A 15,292-nucleotide genomic window follows, 5' to 3' on the forward strand; every position below is an offset into this window, starting at 1 on the left:
CCTCACCATCACTATCTGCTCATCAGCTCCCCCTGGTTCCCCACCTCTGTTCAGTGGTCTTCTGTCCTCTCCCACCAGACTCCCTCTTCGGCTTCCTTTGCCCTTTCCATCTATTGTCTACTAGCTTTTCACATCATTCCATCTTGAGCCCCTCCAGCTCTCAGCTACCTTCCCCCTCTCACTTGGACCCGGACTCACCCACTTCCTGCCAGCTTGTGCCCCTGCTCTATTCTGGCTGCTGTCCTTTTCCTTTCTAGTCCTGATGAAAGGTCTCGCCTTGCTCATTTCCCTCCATAGATGCTGCCTTCCATTGTGTTGTGCAGTTCAGGAGTGAGAGTATGAGGCCTTTGTGGCAATCCCAGCAGGTGACAGACCCAACACTGCTCTGTGCTGATAGCTCCGGAAACTGGATGCGTTGGCATTGGCGTCACCACTCTGAATGACACACGATGGTTAAGTGATGGCGGGTTTAAACACCAAAGCACTATTTAGATTAAAGTCTCATTGGCAGCCCTAGTTATTTGATTAAATGGAACTCTGAACCCAGCTTTTTCAAGTGAATTTTGTCTCAAAGTAACAGTATAGGTGCCAGTATCCCATGAATTGAAGTCAATTTTTCCCCACCAATCTTTCAACATCCATTTCTTTCATGTAATTGACCACGTTACACGTGGTTTCGATAGTAATCCAATGATTATTACCTTTCTGCTTCTGCATTTTAATTTGGACCCGTCTGCCCATCGTCCTCCAGCAGAGCCTCCTCTTTTACCCCAACTATCACAGGCCAACCATGACAATTGGGTTGTTCCCCTCCCACTCCAGGTTTTTCTTCAAGCAGTTCCAACCCAGAGTAGCTGTGGAACCAGGCTGGATCAAAACACCCTTAAGAAATGAAAGAAACCTTAATGTTTGATGGACAGATCAAAGAGATCTGTTTAAAAACTTTTTAACTGGGCTGCATTTGAAATCTCAAAAAGCTGAGTTCTTGGCAGGTTATGTGAAATTGGTGTGCAGCGGTGGTCATGAATAGGTGCTGGAAGAGCCCAGTACCTCTGCAGTACATCTGTACCAGGAAGTGAACAATCCAGGTACTCAACTCGCAACACAAAACAACATTTTTCTTCAATGCCTATTTCAAAATGACTTCTTTACAAGAATTGACGATGCCAATTCTTACAATCTCAGATAAAGCACATCCAGTAAATCTTGCTGCCCAGGTCAAGGGCAGTGAGTCAGCCACAATTACTGCATTGTTCTTTTCTCTGATTCTTCTAACAGCCTGCACTTGACAAAGTTGCAAAGAAAGAGGGGCAGTTATTACACACCGACAACTTCAGTGACAGTAGTGTCCTTGTCAACAGGCTATCAAGACAGCTTAGTGCCTTGGTTATCTCTGTTAATATCCTCTTCCCCTTTCCCATGCTGTAGTGATGGCAATAAATTTCCCACCAAACCTTGGTGAGTTTAAGTAAGGCTGGAAATGTTTGAGAACTCTAAATTTACTATGTTCGTGTGTTGTGGAAACCTACCCTAGCTCTGATTGCACATATTACCCACAGTTGGCCGCCTGACCGTGATCACACAGCTTGCTGATGCTCTGGATCTCGGGCTGGTCAGGCGGCATCTGTAGAAGTGAATAAACATCAACATTTCGGATGAAACCCTTCTTCAGGATTGGAAAGGAAGAAGCTGGAATAAGGATGGGGGTGGAGGGGAAGATGTACAAACTAGAAGGTGACAGGTGAAGCCAGATGGGTGGGGGAGAGAAGATAAAGTGAGAAGATGGGAGGTGATGGTTGGAAAAGGTAAAGGGCTGGAGAAGAAGAAATCTGATTGGGGAGGAGGGTGGACCATGGGAGAAAGGAAAGGCGGAGATGCATCGGAGGAGGTGATAGGCAGATGAGAAGAGAAGATGTAAGAGGGGAGCCAGAGTGGGAAATTGAAGAAGGAAGGGAGAGGGGGAAAATGACTAAAAGTTGGATAAATCGATGTTCATGACATCAGGTTGGGGGCTACACAGACAGAATATGAGGTGCTGCTCCTCCAACTTCAATGTGGTCTCATTGTGCCAGTTAAGGAAGCCTTGGACCAGCATGTTGGAATGGGAATGGGGATCAGAATTAAAATGGAATCTTATTGGATTAAAACTTTAAATACTAACCCTAATGCTAAAGTAGCGACAAATACTCCAATTTCAACACCATTCCAGTTAAAAAGGTCAGCTAGACAAGGTTGTCCATTATCACCTGCTTTATTTGTACTGGCGATAGAGCCATTAGCAGAACTAATTAGAATTGATCCAGATATTATGGGTTTTAGAGTTAATCAGGAGGAATATAAAATTAATCTTTTTGCAGATGATGTTTTGATTTATTTAACAAACCCACAGCATTCATTACATAAATTATCTTCTAGATTGGATGACTATGGGGAAGTATCAGGATATAAAATAAATTGGGATAAAAGTGAAATTTTACCTCTTACTAAAGAAGACTATAGCCAATGTCAATTAGCAACCCAATTTAGATGGCCGGTAAATGGCATAAAGTATTTAGGTATAAGACTTGATAATAATGTTAAGAATTTATATAAATTTAATTATCTACCACTATTGAAAAAAATTCAGGATGACCTTGACAAATGGATGATACTACCAATAACATTAGTGGGTAGAGTCAATGTTGTAAAAATGAATATATTTCCTAGATTACAATATTTGTTTCAAACATTACCAATACAATTGCCACAGAAATTTTTTCAAGAGTTAAATAAATGTGTGAGAAAATTTCTTTGGAAAGGTAAGATGTCAAGGATATCACTGGAAAAATTGACATGTAAATTTGAGTTAGGAGAGTTACAACTTCCAAACTTTAAGAATTATTATAAAGCAAATCAAATTAGATTTATTGCATCTTTTTTTGAAGATTGAAAACCGGCATGGATTAGAATAGAATTAGATAAGATAGGAGAAAATATACCTGAAGATTTTATATATAAATGGGAATCTAAATGGATACGGGAAAAGAAAGAATCTCCTATATTAAAACATTTGATTGATCTATGGAATAAGATAAATGTTAATAATGAAATACAGAAATCTTTATTAACAAGGAGACCTTTGTTCCAAAACAGACTTATTCTTTTTACAATGGATAATCAACTTTTATATAATTGGTACCAAAAAGGGATTAGATCTATAGGAGACTGTTATGAACGAGGTATATTGATGTCATTTGAACAACTAAAGAATAAATATAAAATATCAAATAACACTTTCTTTTGTTACCTTCAATTAAGGGCTTATTTAAAAGACAAACTGGGTCAAACAATGTTTTTGCCAAAACCTAATGAAATTGAAATTTTAATTCAAAAAGGAAAAATTAAAAAAAATATTTCTTGTATGTATAATTTGATTCAAAAACAGACAATTAAACAAGGAATCCACAAGTCAAAACAAAAATGGGAAATGGATCTGAATATTAATATTGATGAAACAAATTGGTCAAGACTGTGTCTTGACAGTATGACAAATACAATAAACGTTCGACTTAGATTAGTACAATATAATTTTTTACACCAATTATATATTACACCACAAAAAATAAATAGATTAAATTCAAATCTATCTGATCAATGCTTTCGGTCTAATCAAGAAATTGGTACTTTCTTACATTCTACTTGGTCTTGTTCTAAAATTCAACCTTTTTGGATAAATTTAAATCTTATTAGAACAAATTACTGGAACTCAATTTCCACATAATCCTGTATTATTTCTATTAGGTGACATTGAATGGATAAAACCGAAACTTAAATTGAATAAGTATCAGAAAGAATTTATAAAAATTGCACTGGCAGTAGCTAAGAAGGCTACAGCAGTTACTTGGAAATCTGATTCGTATTTAAGCATGAATCGTTGGAATAATGAAATGGCTAGTTCTATTCCACTTGAAAAAATTACTTATAATTTAAGAGATAAATATGAAACATTTTTGAATTTTTGGCGCCCTTACTTACAAAAGATAGGATGGCATATTTAGTTGCTCTGATGATAAAGATCTTGGTCCCTTGGGGAAAGTAATAAATAAATATACTAAATTTATTTTGAATCCCATGGAGCATGTGGAAACCTTCCAATATCCAGGCGGTTCTCTTTTTTTTTCTTCTTTCTTTCTTTTCTTTTTAGGTAGGAGTATATATCAGGGGGAAGGGTTAAGGGGAGGGGGGAGGGTTGACACTACCTTTCCATGTATTCACTTTGAAAACTCAATAAAAATTATATTATAAAAAAAATGGAATATTATTTTGCTATAAAGCGGAATCACATACTTCTGCTTTAAATATACCCAATACCTTGGCTTCAACAGCAGTCTGTTACAGTGAACGCCACAGATTCAATATCCTCTGGCTAAAGATATTGCTCCTCATTTCTTTTCTAGAGAGATGTCCTTCTATTCTGAGGTAGTATCCTCTGGTCCAAGACTCTCTGTCATTGGTTGGTGGCTGGGAACAGACCCAAGTGCAAGACACAGACACTGAAGTACTAGGGACAGGACTAGGATACAGGGCGATGGCAAAGACATGGACACGAAAACCAGGAACCCGGAACAGGACTGGACAAGAGAGCTAGGAGCCCGGGCTTGGACTCCGAGCCAGAGACTGGACAAGGACCCAGAACCTGGGTCTTGCCTCTGGCTCGGACACCAGAACTAGGCAAGGACGTGACCTGGCTGGCAGGCAGGACGAGGCTGGAGTCTTCAGACTTGAGGCGAGGCTGGAGACCAGAGACTTGAGGTGATGCTGGAGACCAGAGGCTTGAGGCGAGACTGGAGACCAGAGGCTTGGGGGTCTTGAAGCTCCTCCTGGGCAGGGCACGGATCACCTGGGAAGGGTGCGGTACTCCACCCGATGGAGGCAAGGGACAGGAAGGGACAGAACCAACCGTAGGTAACGGCAAGATGGCCTGGCTTACCCGGCGGAGGCAAGGGACAGGAAGGGAGCTAGGTACAGGGTGACTCCAAGACAAGACTTCAGGCGAGACGAGGCGAGAGTTACCAGCAAGACAAGGCAAGGCTTCAGGCAATGCAAGGCGAGACAAGAACTTCAGGCGAGGTGAGAGTTACCGACAAGACAAGGCAAGGCTTCAGGCAATGCAAGGAGAGACAAGAACTTCAGGCGAGGTGAGAGTTACCGGCAAGACAAGGCAAGGTTTCAGGCAAGGAAACAGAAGGCAGGGGAGGGGATACAAGGAGTAAGGACAAGAACAATCCAGTCGCCACGCCCTGGTCTCTGGAGGTATTTATGCAACCAGCCCCAACGAGAATCAACTGCCTCAATTGGTGCTCAACAGGAACAGAAACAGGGTAGACAGGAAAACCTGGAGCAAGGGTTGATGGACCAGACCGTGAACCGGAATGTGGACTTAACGGACCGGACCATGGCACTCTCCCATTATTTGAAACACCCTCTCCATGTCCACTCTTGGTAGGTTTCAATAAGACCCCCTCCATTTTACTAAACTTCAGTGTATACAGGCCTAGAGCACTCAAATGCTCCTCATATGTTAACCCTTCCATTTCTGGGATTATTCTTGTAAACCTTTTCTCAAATGCCAGCACAACCACTCTTAGACATATGACCCAAAACTATTCATAATACTCCAAGGCCTTTAAGAGTTAACGGTATGGCCAGAAACATGGCAGACAAGGCAGAATTCAAACAAAAATGAACACCGAGGAATGAAGCCTCTTCTACCCTGCATCTTGTTGGCAAATGTGCAGTCACAGGAAAATCAGATTGATGATTTCAGAGCAACGCTGCTGAATCCGAGCTCGATGAGGCTGATCTCTGTTGTCTGTTGCATTGAGACTTGGTTAATAGTGGACACACGCAGCTATCCGACTAGAAGGCTTTGCAATTTTCAGAATGGATCAAACAGCGAACTCTGGTAAGGAAAAAGGTGGTGGCGTGTGCTTTTTAGTCAATTCTATTCGGTATTCAGACAAGAGGATTATTTCAACCTCTTGTTTCCCTGACTTACAACACCTAATGATCAAACATAGACCATTCTATTTGACTTGGGAGTTCTCACTCATGATCCTGACTGCAGTTTATATACCACCACTGGAAGACTATAAGCAGGTTCTTGCAAAACTACACGATGCAGTCTGTAGACAAGGAACAGCCCATCCCAGCACATTTCAAATTATAGTTGGTGACCTTAACCAGGACTGTTTGAAGAAAACCCTTACCAATTATCACCAACATGCAACCTGTTGCATTTCTCCCCCCCCACCAATTATCTTGGTATTATCTGCATACTTGGCCACAAAGTCATCAATTTAATCGTCCAGATTATTAAAATATAACATTAAAAGTAGCAGATCTAACACCAACCTTTGTGGCACACCACTAGTCACCAGCAGCCAATCAGAAAAGCCCTCCCCCCCACGTTTATTCCCACTCTTCCCGCCAGCCAGCCAATTCTTTATCCATGCTAGCATATCTCCTGTAATGCCGTGAGCTCTTATCTCGTTTCGCAGCCTCATGTGCATCACTTCATTAAAATCTAAGTAACAACATACACCACATTTCCTCTGTCTATTTCTCCAAACAGTTCCAACAGATTTGTCAGAGAAGATTTCCCCTTGAGGAAACCATGCTGACTTTGGTTTATTTTATCATGCTCCTCCAAGCTCCCCAAAACCTCATCCTTAGTAATGGACTCTAACATCGTACCAACCACTGAAGTCAGGCTAACTGGCTTATAATTTCCTGTCTTCTGCGCCTCTCTTTCCTTAAAGAGTGGAGAGACATTTGCAATTTTCCAGTCCTCTGGAATCAATCCAAAGTCTAGTGATACTTGAAAGATTACAACTAACACAATCTTTTCAGCTATCTCTTTCAAAACCTTAGGGTGCGGTCCATCTTATCCAGGTGACTTATCTACCTTCAGACCTTTCAGCTTCCCAAGCACCTTCTCCTCAGTAATAGCAACTGCATTTACTTCTGCCCCCCTCTCACACTTTTGTATTTCTGGCATACTGCTGGTGTCTTCTACAGTGAAGGCTGTGTCTTTGGAATTACTCCCAGGAACTCCAGCTATTGCTGCTCTATTAGTCTCCTCTTCCATTAGTGCAGTTTATTATCTAAATGGGGAGAAAATTCAAACATCAGAGGTGCAAAGGAACTGAGGAGTCCTCATGCAAGACTCCCAAAAGGTTGAATTTGTGGTAAAGAAGGCAATGCAATATTGGCATTTATTACAAGGGGAAAAGAACTTAAGAACAAGTAGATAATGCCTAGTCAGGCCGCACTTGGAGTATTGTCAACAGTTCTGTGCCCTTTATCTCAGAAAGGATGTACTGACATTGGGGAGAGTCCAGAGGAGGTTCATGAGGATGATTCTAGGAATGAAGGAGTTAACATATGAGGATCATTTGGCAGCTTTGGGCCTGTACTCACTGGAATTTAGAAGAATGCCTGGCGATCTCATTGAAACCTACCGAATGTTGAAAGGATTAGATAAGGTGGATGTGGAGAGGATGTTTCCTATGGTGGGGGTATCCAGAACTAGAGGGCACAGCCTCAAAATTGAGGGGAGACCTTTTAGAACAGAACAGAAGGAAGTCTTTTTTTAGCCAGAGAGTGGTGAATCTGTGTAAGGCTCTGCCACAGACTGCAGAGGAGGCCAAGTCTGTGGGTATATTTAAAGCAGAAGCTGATAAATTCCTGATTAGTTGGGGTCTCAAGGGCTATGGTGAGAGGGCAGGTGTAAGGGGTTGAATGGGATCCAGGAACAGCCACGATGAAATGGTGGAGAAGACTTGATGGGCTGAATCGCCTAATTCTGCTCCTATGCCTTATGGTCTTCCAATCAACTTTGGCCAGGATCTTTCTCATCTCTGTAGGTACCGTCAATTAACTGTAATATTGATATATCTGATTTCAGCTTCTTCTACTGCAAGGTGAGTTCTATCATATTATGATAGTAGGTACCTTTATCTTAAACTCTCTAATTAAGCTTCCTGAGATTCTTTAGATTCTTAAAAAAATTTCATTCAGACTGCTGGGTAAATTGCTAATAGCTTGCATGATTTCCTCACAATCTGGTATTGGCTGTGTTAGCCTGTGTTAGATAAACATCCTGCATTTACTTCCTAAGGCTTCCACGAGTTCCTGTTCCCCTGCTCCAATGTGCTTGCAAGCTCATACTGACCCCTGGTTAAAACATCACCTCAATTGTAAACTCCTTGTCCCTGTTTGCAAACCTCTCCATGGTCTTATCCATCCAATATCAGGGATATTTGCAAGGGTAAAACATTCCGTGTTCTAAAGTTTCAATGTTCTGATTGTTCTTTGCAGGGTGTTTCACCTGAGTCTTCAGCTCTCGGATTCATTGCCGAGACCTGTCTACGTCTGCTCACTTTAAGACATTTCTACTTCTTTGTGCAAACATCTCTCATCGGCTTGACAGCCCCTTGAAGCATCTAGGACCTGTTTTTGCCCTCTAAAAGGGCAAAACAGAAATCCAATGTTGTTCTTGAGAAGCATATCTTCTGTTTACAGGAAGATAAAACCAGGACTCTTGAAACAGCGAGGCTTAGAATATTATTGTGCTGATAAATACCATTGATACTGATGTGTAGGTCAGTTGGATGGATGGGGTAGATTGAATGGTTTGTTTCTGTGTTGTGTGACACCCTTACCCAAGGTCAGACATGTTTTCTAAAATAAACCAGCAGGTCAGCTCCCCTTTAGTTAAAACAGATGAGGTAGTAGCTAGAAATTATTTTGTTTAAACCCAGAAAGATGGCAACAAGCCTCAGCCTGTTTGTTTTTTTTTGGCATTGAGACAAAGACTTTGTATTTCGCGAGTCTGATTAAAATACATCTTCACATTGTGCCTAAAGCACTAAACTGTGTACTGTTTCAGCGGGACAGCCTTCCCGAATGCTCCCATTAAAGACTGCACGTCGGCATGTTTATACAAACGACATAGTAACCGGTCTATATCTACACCGTCTGCATTTCGTTTTCACACAAGATTTTAATCTTATGATTTAACCATATCTGAAAGCAAATTGCAAAACACGCTAACGACAAGAAAGAACGCTTATTAAAAATCGCTCTTCATAGTCATTTCGTTAAAAATTCTACCAACTATGTTTCTTTTCTGTGACGAAATATTTTAAGCTAACTTTTTCAAGATTTTCAAAGCAACGTGTTTTATCTTTTTTTATATAAATATTGTGTATATAAAATGCCAAACACAGAAAAAGACCTAACACCCCGAATATTTCTCAAAATAACAAGCTGCTGGAGGAATTCAGCAGGTCAGGCAGGTGAAAAGCCTCAGCCCGGAAACGCCGGCTGTCCATTTCCCCCCACGGGTGCTGCCTGCCCCCCTGAGTTGCCCCCAGGGGCGTACCTACGGAAAATAGCGCCTATGGCAAGTACTGAAATTGCGCCCCTGTCCAAATATCTGACACCCATCCTTTAGATAACTTTACCATAATATCTGAGCTCAAAAATACAAGCCTTGCCCCAGGTTCCGGCGTAGTAGTTTTTGGTGTGTCTATCCGGAACATTTACTTCAGGCGAATAACCCCCGGCCACACACTGAACTGTACCCAGTTTTACCCATTCCCAATGGTCTTTTAAAGCAGAAACGAACTATTAGCAGGATGCTTACCAAACTCAATTCTCTTCTGCTTATTTCCCGCTTAGGAGATGTTTCCTCGCAGTGTCAGTCTGTGCCGCTGCCGCAGACAAACTTCACGCTGCTGTTCCCTGACCCGGCTGAAGCTGCTGTGTCCCTACCGAAACAAACTCTTAAAAACTGTCCGAATTGATCCAGTGGAACGGATTGTGTCCGCTGAACTCGGACCTGATGAGGTTTCCGTTCTGCTCGTAGCTCTTACTTGAGCGGAGGCTTTGGCCACTCCCGCGTTTGCCAGGTCCTCAGCTCTCGGTGATCTCGGCAGCTGCCTTACCTTCTGTCTGTCTGTCTGGCTGCCGTTGCCGCTGCCCCGATTACTGTACTTGCCAAGAGTGCACAAAGCAGACGCGCGCAAACCAGCCTCGAAACGAACTTCGGGGAAAACTGGCCGAGGACGCGCACACGCTGCTCAAAAGTACATTATGATAGAACTTTTGAAAGATCTTCATTATAAACTTTCCTTTTCTTGGAAGATTAGATGTAACTCTTTGATCGCTGCCTTTTTGTTGATATACGTAATTACTGATTTGTTAAGTGCATACACGTTATTACTTATGTACTTAATTATTGTGCATGCAAACTTAATCAACTGCTCCGAGAGGGATAAAAGCATTCGGAGGATGTTACTGAGCCGGAGGGCTTGAGTAATGAGGAGAGGCTGGATAGGTTAGGGCGTTTTGTGTAGGAGGCCGAGGAGGGCCTCAGAGAGGTTTATAAAGTGATGAGGAAGTACAGATAAGGCGAATACCCAAAGGATTCCCCTTGAGTCAGGGAAGCGAAAACTACAGTACATAGGTTTAAGGTGAGAGGAGAAAGATTTAAAGGGGGTTGGAGGAGGAAGTTGTTCCCACGGAGAGGGGTGGATATGTGGAACCAGTTGTCAGAGAAGTGATTGAGGTGGGTGCAGTTATGACATTTAATGGGTTTCAATAGGTACATTTAATGTCAGAGGAGGGTATACATAGAATATAGAACATAGAAATCTACAGCACATCACAGGCCCTTCGGCCCGCAATGTTGTGCCGACCATGCAACCTACTCTAGAGACTGCCTAGAAGTTCCCTAGTGCATAGCCCTCTGTTTTTCTAAGCTCCATGTACCGATCTAACAGTCTCTTAAAAGACCTTGTTGTATCTGCTTCCACCACCACCACCGGCATTGCATTCCACGCACCCACCACTCTCTGTGTGAAAAACTTACCCTGACATCCCCTCAGTACCCCTTCCAAGCACCTTAAAACTGTGTACAATATACATTCTGAAATTCTTTTTCTTCACAACCATCCACAAAAACAGAGGAGTGCCTCAAAGAATGAATGTCAGTTAAATGTTGGAGCCCCAAAGTTATCCCCTCAGCTCCCCCCTCCCACACATAAGCAGCACTAAAGCAACGACCCCTCTCCCCCGCCAGCAAAAAGCATCGGCACCCTCCACCGAGCACTCAAGCATGCAGCAAAGCATCAATAAAGACACCGACTTGCAGTACCCCAAAGACTATTCATTCACCTGGTAATTCGACATGTCACAGGATCTCTGTCTCTCCCTAATAGGGAAAAAAGAGGTGTGCCTATTTCACAGCAAGAGGGGAGACATAACAAACAACTCACTGATTTATGATATTAAAAGTCTGTTGCGTCGCTTTTTCCGAGCTCTGTGCTGAAAGATCTCGGGTCCCTGGGCACCCAGCCAGCAGCCAGCTCACTGCTTTTCATCTTCTGAGTACTCCTGTGACACTCCTGTTTTCTGCGGCGGCACTGACCTGGAATCTGCCCACCTCCAGGGCCACGAAATCCCGGAACCCTGAAGGCATACTACTCTTCTAGGCTGCATCCTTGGCATATCGAGAAACAGCCAGTCATGAGACCCGAGAGCAGGTCCCATTCCCACAAGGAACCGAAGTCAGCATGTAACTCCAGGTCAGGGTCTTTATAAGAACCGTGAAAAGGGAAAAAGAGATATTAAAGATAGAAATAGGCAATTGGACAGGTTTGTAGATAGGAAAGATTCAGAGAGCGATGAACCAATCACAGTAACTCAGACGGGCAGTTTGGTCAATGTGGATGAACTGGGCAGTGTAAAGGACTATCAAACGATACAACGTGGCAGCCTCTGACTCCTTATATCCGCAACAACGATTACCCTTTATAAACTCCAGCTCATTCAAACTTTGTTGCCTCTGTCCTAGCTCACCCCCATTCACCTTCAGCCTCATGCTTGCTGACCCACATCTGGTCTGGTCCAGCAGTTCTTACATTTTAAAATTTCTGTGCCCTTTTCCAATTCCCTCCACCACTTTCCCTTGACCAGCTGTGAATCTTCTCTCCATGAGCTTAATCCACTTCAACATCTCCCCACCACTGCTTCACACACCACTGGTGACAAATCTTTAGCGGTCTGATCTCTGGACTCCTGGAATTTACTCAGAAATCTTTCTATCTCTCTGGTTCTCCTCTTGCAAGACACACCTTGAAATCTACGTCTTTGACCAAGCCGCTGTCTCGATCTCTCTCCTCCATCTGCTATTACTCATCCTCATCAAGATCCACCTGCCACTTGCCAGCACTTGCTTCAGCTCTTCCTTGTACTCTTTGTACTGGCTATCTCCCCTATACTTTCAGTCCAGATGACGGGGCTCAACCCAAAAGTGTTTGGTTTTGTCCACAGATTCTGCCAGACCCACTATGTTCTTCCAGCACATTATTATTTTCCTCTTTGTCCAAGCTGTTGGCCAACTGTCTGAAAGTATCCTTCTTGGCTTCCACATTAATTTCCGTCTGCTGTGACCCAGTTTCATGTAATACATGCAAGCTGTTGCTAAAGAGCAATGTATGTGTTGTTATGGGCGGTAGCTGCAACCTGCCTTCAGCCTGTATTTTGTAAAGAGCTCACAGAAAACCTATTATACTTTACAAGATTCAATGCATTGCTATTTGAAGTCTACTCTAGATTCCCTATTTTTTTGTACACTAAGCTGCTTCAACTTTTGTATTTTTGTGGTTACTGTGGAATTTTGTTCTCCATAATTAGTGAAGGTAGGGCAGCTGATTACTGAAGAAGAAACAGATGCCTTGACATTTATGTGGAGCCTTTCAATGTAACAGACATTCCAAGGCATTTTATGGGAATAAAGCAAAACAAAAGTTCGTGCCAGGTTAAGATGAAGTAGCAAAACTTGTTCACAGGACAAAAGCAAATTTGAAGCAGGGATTCCAGAGGTGAACTTATTGTTTGCTGAAGGCAATGGTGAGGCAGTTCAATTTGGGAAACAGCAAGAGGTAGTGACTAGTAAAACTTTGGAGGGCTGTAGTGAGGAGGCAGTTACATGGAGAGGGAGGGCGTGAGGCAATGGAGAGACTGGAAAACAAGGCAGAAATTTCTAAATTTGAGACCAACCATAAGTTAGCCACTGGGTAAAACAGATGGCCTTGATTGCACTTTTGACTGCCCTAAGGAGAAGGGGACCAGCCTCAACGTTCAAGTGTTACCTCCTACAAAGTGAATTGTGGAGGCATCAGATTCAATTGGAGCATCTGCAGATTCCAGCAGCCATTGCTGTGGGGAGGAAATATTCTGCACTTTGCACAGACAGTTGGTGTGAAAATCTTGCACAGTGCTTCCTCCTGGGCTCATACACCTACTTTGCTGTCATCTCCCCACTGCCCGTCTGCAGCGATAATGGTGGAGATTACTGCCTACCTCCAAGCAAGATAGAAACATAGAAACATAGAAAATAGGTGCAGGAGTAGGCCATTCGGCCCTTCGAGCCTGCACCTCCATTCAGTATGATCATGGCTGATCATCCAACTCAGAACCCTGTACCAGCCTTCCCTCCATACCCCCTGATCCCTTTAGCCACAAGGGCCATATCTAACTCCCTCTTAAATATAGCCAATGAACTGGCCTCAACTGTTTCCTGTGGCAGAGAATTCCACAGATTCACCACTCTCTGTGTGAAGAAGTTTTTCCTAATCTAAGTCCTAAAGGGCCTCCCCTTTATCCTCAAACTGTGACCCCTCGTTCTGGACTTCCCCAACATCGGGAACAATCTTCCTGCATCTAGCCTGTCCAATCCCTTTAGGATTTTATACGTTTCAATCAGATCCCCCCTCAATCTTCTAAATTCCAACGAGTACAAGCCCAGTTCATCCAGTCTTTCTTCATATGAAAGTCCTGCCATCCCAGGAATCAATCTGGTAAACTTTCTTTGTACTCCCTCTATGGCAAGGATGTCTTTCCTCAGATTAGGGGACGAAAACTGCACACAATACTCCAGGTGTGGTCTCACCAAGGCCTTGTACAACTGCAGTAGTACCTGCCTGCTCCTGTACTCGAATCCTCTCGCTATAAATGCCAGCATAACATTCGCCTTTTTCACCGCCTGCTGTACTTGCATGCCCACTTTCAATGACTGGTGTATAATGACACCCAGGTCTTGTTGCACCTCCCCTTTTCCTAATCGGCCACCATTCAGATAATAATCTGTTTTCCTATTTTTGCCACCAAAGTGGATAACTTCACATTTATCCACATTAAATTGCATCTGCCATGAATTTGCCCACTCACCTAACCTATCCAAGTCACCCTGCATCCTCTTAGCATCCTCCTCACAGCTAACACTGCCGCCCAGCTTCGTGTCATCCGCAAACTTAGAGATGCTGCATTTAATTCCCCCATCCAAGTCATTAATATATATTGTAAACAACTGGGGTCCCAGCACTGAGCCTTGCGGTACCCCACTAGTCACTGCCTGCCATTCTGAAAAGGTCCCGTTTATTCCCACTCTTTGCTTCCTGTCTGCCAACCAATTCTCTATCCACATCAATATCTTCCCCCAATACCGTGTGCTTTAAGTTTGCACACTAATCTCCTGTGTGGGACCTTGTCAAAAGCCTTTTGAAAATCCAAATATACCACATCCACTGGCTCTCCCCTATCCACTCTACTAGTTACACCCTCAAAAAATTCTATGAGGTTCGTCAGACATGATTTTCCTTTCACAAATCCATGGTGACTTTGTCTGATGATTTCACCGCTTTCCAAATGTGCTGTTATCACATCTTTGATAACTGACTCCAGCAGTTTCCCCACCACCGACGTTAGGCTAACCGGTCTATAATTCCCCGGTTTCTCTCTCCCTCCTTTTTTAAAAGGTGGGGTTACATTAGCCACCCTCCAATCCTCAGGAACTAGATAGTGAGACAAAATAATGACAGGGATTTCTGCGACCCCTTTTGCAACCTTAGGACATCTCAAGGGTGTCACAGTCAATCATCAACTTTGTGGATCTATGGGAAACAAGACATCAAATTTGTATATAGCAATTCTAAATAGATAATAATTGATGGTGAGATAATCTGAATTAGTGAAAGTGCAATGAGAAATAAATATTAACCAGGCACCAGGATAATTCAATCCTTCTTTGGGATCTTACACATTCAGCTGAGTAGACCGATACAGTATAATAAGGGAACAGATCCATCAATGCATCATTCCAAAACATTTGGCAATGCAGGACACTTTTACTGGAAACTTAAGTTGTAATGCTCAAGGTTCTGGAGCTGGTCAAGAACACACA

The 15,292-nt window shown here is 42.9% G+C and overlaps 1 protein-coding gene across 7 annotated transcripts in view; it reads right to left on the reverse strand.

Moving 5' to 3' along the window:
• Positions 1–10,344, reverse strand: part of LOC140212666 (atypical chemokine receptor 4-like) — a 41,215-nt gene extending 30,871 nt beyond the window's left edge. The window contains exons 1-2 of one of the 7 annotated variants that reach the window (XM_072283773.1): positions 9,692–10,321; positions 702–882 (exon numbers count right to left, since the gene is read on the reverse strand). The gene's annotated coding sequence lies outside the window, so the exon portion shown is untranslated. Of the gene's footprint in view, positions 1–701; positions 883–5,598; positions 5,942–9,691 lie in introns of those variants that run through there. The other 6 variants (XM_072283776.1, XR_011889765.1, XR_011889764.1 and 3 more) reach the window with 6 other exon arrangements.
• Positions 10,345–15,292: the final 4,948 nt, after the last annotated feature.

Source organism: Mobula birostris, chromosome 19 (assembly GCF_030028105.1).
Source record: "Mobula birostris isolate sMobBir1 chromosome 19, sMobBir1.hap1, whole genome shotgun sequence".
In the NCBI taxonomy this organism is placed as follows: Eukaryota; Metazoa; Chordata; class Chondrichthyes; order Myliobatiformes; family Myliobatidae; genus Mobula; species Mobula birostris.